At 39.1% G+C, this 5,851-nt stretch overlaps 1 pseudogene; it reads left to right on the top strand.

Annotated features, from left to right (window-relative positions):
* The first annotated feature begins 1,286 nt into the window (after positions 1-1,286).
* LOC120268268 lies at positions 1,287-4,861 on the top strand (annotated as a pseudogene).
* Positions 4,862-5,851: the final 990 nt, after the last annotated feature.

The following is a 5,851-nucleotide window of genomic DNA, read 5'->3' as shown; positions in this document are numbered from 1 at the left end:
TGGTGTGGAGGACTGTGTTCCCAGAGCAGGGGGCTCAAGCTCTCTCCAAACCATTACACGCGGTGGAGTGCAACTCCCGCGGTGGTGATGGTCACCGGAGACCGGTGCCGAGGGATGTGTCCCCGTCACGCGGATGAAGATAAACGGAAAAACCTGGAGGCCTCGTCGGACCGATGGTCACAAGGGAGATCGCGGACGGACTGATGGTTTCTGGAAAAATCGTGAAGCGAGCGACGTCCGAGGTTTGGACGTGCATGAGAATCGGGAAACAATGCGTGTCGCCCCCTCACATGCATCGCTGCCATGTGTCGACCATCCCGCCAGCTCACCATATGGTTGCTGTCGATCCTCTATTGGCCCACGCATATGGAGCCATGTTACCTCGTACGGGTGACTCTGCGGCACGTGAGGTCCGCGAGGGTGCTAGTGTTGTGGCTGCCCTTGTATTGGATGAGGTTGAGACGACCCAGGATGGAATTCTCGGCCCGTCTCATGAGAAACTCTCAGCTCCCGTGGGCCATCCCTCCTATGTTGGGTCAGAATTGGAGGTGAATTGTATTAATGCTGGCTGAAGTTTGGTTGTTCAGATTGAGCCCACCCTGGTCGGTAGTGGGCCCCCGGTGCAGCCTGTTAGCGAAGTTAACCCCGTGTCTTTGGGTGAACAACCTTTGCAGGTGACTGGGAAAGCACTTGGGTGGGGGCCTTGTGACAAAGGAAGTGGTGGTAGACACGCTTGGTGCGGAGAGTGGTGATGCAACCTGACCTGGGGACCCTTATAGGGATCTCTTTTTAAGGGTACCAGGGGATGAGTTGGGCATAGCTTCGAAGCTCCCTTATGTTGCTCCCTCAGTGGTTTTAAATGGCAATTGATTGCTGGATTGTGGTCTCTAGTCCCGTCTGTGGGAATAGTTATACCTCCGCCCACCTTTTTGGCGCCCTTTGACACGACGGTTCCCGCTTCTCAGGCGGTGTCCTCGGGGAACTTGGGAGGTGGCCTTCCCAAAGATCTTTCTCTGGGAGTCTCTGCTACAGAGAGCGGTCTCCCTGAGATAGACTATGACTCAGATGAATCAGAATCTGTATTTGAGAAGACTATCAGAACTCTCTTACCTAGTCTCCGGTCAGAGCCTTTGAAGATCAGCATCCCCAACCTCCCTCCCATTTTCAAAAGTATATGTATATATACGTTAAAATACACCAAAATTAATTCAGTTGCTTAAAATTAAAGTAAAATTGAGGGTGTTTTCCGGAAAAAAGAAAAACACATTATCTCAAGAAAAAAAAAACAGAGTTTGAGAGAGAGAGAGCGCAATGGACGAGAAGCTCTCGCAGGTTGCTCTGAAGCTCAAACCATCGCCAATCCAAGAGCTCTCCCACTTAGCGCAGCGTTGCGGAGCCATTAACCTCGCCGAGGGATTTCCAGACTTCCCTGCCCCTATTGCGGTCAAAAAGGCCGCCATCTCGGCCATTGATGCGGACCTCAATCAATACAGGCATTCTCTCACCCAGCTCTCAAATCTTCTTCTAAATTTCTTCAATTCTGTTGAGTTTCTCTTGATTTTACTGTTCTTATATTATGTTTTTATTTTTTAGCGGTGAAAGTTGGTTTTTTTTTAGACTAGCCATTCAAATGTTACCTTTTTGTTCCAATTCTTGATGTAAATGCTGACATTCTTACTTCATATTTTTAGCGGTGAAAGTCGGTTTTCGGCGTTTGCAAGAGGTTTGTGATTTGTTGGCAACGAAGACAAAGAAAGTTATGATTTTCATACTAACCACTTGGAGATTATTATTTTTATTTCACTTCTTTTTGTAACATTATTCAAATCTTGGCCTTGTTCTTAATGCTTCTGTTCCACTTTCATGTTATTAGTAGTGAAAATTGTTTGTTTTTAGGCATGTTGAAAGGATTGGAGATTTGTTGGCATAAAGATGAAAGCAAGTTATGGCCTGTTATGCTTTTACACGAGAGTTTTTCGTTTTAATTCTTGTTGTAACTTTATTAAGTCTGTGATCTTATTCTTGATGTTGATGGTCGTATGTTATGTTTTTACTGGTGAAAGTTGTTTTTGTTTCAGTCATGTGCAAGGAGTTTGTGATTTGTTGGCAATGAAGATGAAAGAGAGTTATGGTCTTGATACTGATCCTCTTACTGATTATGTGATTTCTTGTGACCAGACTAAAGCATTTTCCGCAACAGTGTTTGCAAGTATGTTATGTTTTGTGTATAGTTTTTTTTAATGCAGTGTTGTGGTCGATGGAAAGTGGAAACCAAAGGAAGAGAAAAAAAAAATGTCTTATTGCTTCTCTTTTCCTCTGTTTTTCTTCCATCTAAACACACTTTAAATGATGAAAACTCAGGACTTTGGATGGCTTTGAAACAGTAATAGATCAAGGTGACGAAGTTTTGTTGTTTGATCCTGCTTATGAAACTTACGAAACATGCATCAGTCTGGCAGCTGGCTGGAGGAGTGCCTGTGAGTTTGTTATAAATAACTGCATAATTGAGCTCTTCATGGATTATTTGCTGAATTAAATTAACATGTCTAGATCGAATGCTTTATATGTTCAGTACTAACTTTGGATCTGATAAGTTTCTTATGCTTATTTTATGTTTCAGCTATACTACTTTCACTAATGACCTGTCAAATTGATTCTACTAGGTTTATGTGCCACTGGATCCATCTCACTGGAGTTTAAATATGGATAAATTCATGAAATCCTGTAATGCACGAACAAAAGCTGTGGTTTTGAACAGGTGAGAGGTAGCCGCTTATTATGCTTTCATTTTCCAAGATTATATTCTTAAAGAATTATTCACTCATGATGTAGCCAGTTATTTGGGAAGAAGAAGCATTATATTTTTTTGTTTGTATGTTGGCAGCCTTGTCTTCTGATCAATAACAATGAGGAGCAATTTGGAAATCTGTTCTATATAAGAATTATTTGTGTCATGGAACTTGATGTTGTTGTGATGGTAACTTTTCTTTTATTGTTTGACACAAATTAAGAACAAATCATATTTGTTACTATCTATGTTTTCATATTATTCTTCCCATTCACTGATGTACACAGTGCCAGTTTAGTGTAGTCATGACTGAACATATATGCATGCACTTTGCTCCGTCCTCTGTTAAAATTGTTTTGGCATATCCAATTAGCTACATGCCTTGGCCATAAATAAGTGACAACTTGTTATTTTTTTCCCTATGCTTTAGAACTCACAAAACACTAACTGGCATTAAAACAGTCCCCATAATCCAACTGGGAAAGTTTTCATCAAGGAAGAGCTTGAAGTCATTGCTGGAGCTTGCGGCAAAATGAATTGCTTTGCCATTACTGATGAAGTATGAATTCTGCTTTTACTTTCTTAATATTAAGTACAAGATGTGAATGCCTTCGTTTGCTGCAATTTTCAATATCTAAGACTTCAAAAAATATTGAAGAGAATTGGGAGCTGAATTAAGTTTCACGGCATTTGTTGTGTTAAACACTTTACTATAGCTAATTTCTAATGTTCTAATACTGGGAAAAAAAATTCTAAAAGTCTCCAATCATTCAATTGTAATTACATTTCTATTGTCAATTTGTCATTATATAACTAGTTTTTAATTGAAAAGTTGTTTTTTTGTATGTATGTATATATATATTGAGATTATTAATATCTTGAATTTCTCCAGGTTTATAAATATATAACATATGACGATCACAAACATATATGCCTTGCTTCTCTTCCTGGAATGCGAGAAAGGACCATTGTGACATCCTCACTATCCAAGACTTTCAGTGTCACAGGTAGCAACAAGAAGCTTTGGTTATCTAATCTAATATTTTTCACATCAATAAGAAATAAGAACCACTAGAGTTGAGGATTTACTTCTTCTATGCTGTTTAATACGCTGATCCTATGAAAGTTCTAACTTCTTATCTGCTTTTGTTTCTTTGATGATTTAACTTGAGTCATTTGAGTCCTTGACTAACAAGAACTGCTTCAAAGATGCTCTAATTGTTAGACAATACACACTATTGTGATGTTTATGAAACCAAAACGGGTTGGAGGATCGGTTGGGCTTGTGCGACAGCAAACATAGCATCTGCAATCAGAAACATTCACATCATGATTACAGATTCGGCTCCCTCACCTTTTCAGGAAGCCGCACTAACTGCTTTGACGAGCTCCCCATCCTACTTTACATCCTTATGAAGAGTGACCATCACAAATCAACTTTCAACTTTCTATCACGCGATGCTCTTAATGGATATAAATTTTTATCGAGCAATGAACGGCTCAGCTTTGGTTTTACTTGTGCTTGTGGTTAAAGGAATATGAGGCCATGAGAGATCACATTGTGGTCATATTGTCCAAGCTCGGCTTTGAAATCCAGTGCAAACCTCAGGGTTCAGTATTTGTGTTTGCACTTTGCAGAGATTCCCAAGAACTGGTTACACTCAGATGTATGCATCACACATTTTCTTCGATTTTGAAATTATAATACTTAATGCTTCTGAAAATCAAATTGGTTGTGTATGGTTGAAAAAGTTGAATGCTGCTATATCTTAATTGACATGAAGCTTTGCAGGTTGATTATGTTAGAGCCTTGATTCGAAAAGCCGAGTGTGGCAGCAGTGCCCGGCTCCGGGTTCTTCCATTTGGATTCTAATGGTGAGATCTATCCAAATAGATACATTAGGTTTGCTTTCTGCAAGAGCGAAGCAACACTGACTGCTGCTGCTCGGAAAATGCAAGATATTGTCTATAGCGATGGATCGCTGCAGCTTGATTAGAAGCAAAGTAAGATTTTACTGCTTCATTGTTATTTCCAGAGACTTGATTTTATTTGCTTAATTAATTATGGACCGTTGTAGCTATTTTTATTAACAGAAACTAAAATTCAAAAACAAAATGTTACAACTGTAAAGTAGAAAAAACCTAAGACAACACAAAGATACAGGCAAAGTTGCAAGCAAAACCCATCCTGCTTAATGCTTCTCATTGATCACCTAGGGAGAGATAAAGTCATCTCACCTAGTTCTGGAACCATGGTATATTCTTGTTCCAGCATATTAAAACATGGTATGTCTCCCTAAATCACAATAGAAAAAAATAATAATATCATATATGACACGTGTCAAAATATAATAGGCTAAAACCAGATATTATCCTGGTTCTAGAACCAGGCGAGATGCCTGAGCCTCCAATTATTGCCATTTTGATCATCAATAAGAATTTGATTGAATTATCTACAATCTGTGGAGATGAAGCAAATGTTCAGTCTCCATTCCTTAGCAACTTTGAGTCCAACTTTAACTGCACATAGCTCAGTTTCAACTACCAAATTAGCCTCTATTTAAGTACAACCTGCCACAATAATATTTTTATTAGCATTAGTTAAGACAAAACCTGCCCCACCAGCTTGATTTTCAGAGATCTAAGAGGCATCTGCAATAAAGATAGCAGTCAGATGAAAATGCATTGAAACAGTTAAGAAGTAAAATTTCTCTTTGCAAGTTTGTGTTTTTAGTATACTCCATTGTAAGATACAAAGATATTATATCATTCAAGGAATCAAAATTAATATGTGTCCTCTTCAATTTTTATCTCCAAAACCATGAGGGATTTGGGACATGCATTAAAGAGGTTATCGATGTTTCACCTGCTATTGTTAATTTGTTACAAAGCATACAATTATCATCAGCAATCAGATTCAAAGAGTGAATGAGACTTGGCTCTTTGAGAAGTAATTAATTTCCATAAATTCTTCCAACCCTTCAAGATAGCCAAGTTATCAAAATTTGAGTTCAAGAAGGAATAAACTTCTGACACAACCTGATTGAGGCCAGGAAGCCAAAC

This window comes from Dioscorea cayenensis, chromosome 9 (assembly GCF_009730915.1).
Source record: "Dioscorea cayenensis subsp. rotundata cultivar TDr96_F1 chromosome 9, TDr96_F1_v2_PseudoChromosome.rev07_lg8_w22 25.fasta, whole genome shotgun sequence".
NCBI lineage: Eukaryota > Viridiplantae > Streptophyta > Magnoliopsida > Dioscoreales > Dioscoreaceae > Dioscorea > Dioscorea cayenensis.
Note: the sequence above shows the minus strand (reverse complement) of the source record. Positions and strands in the feature narration are given on the sequence as shown.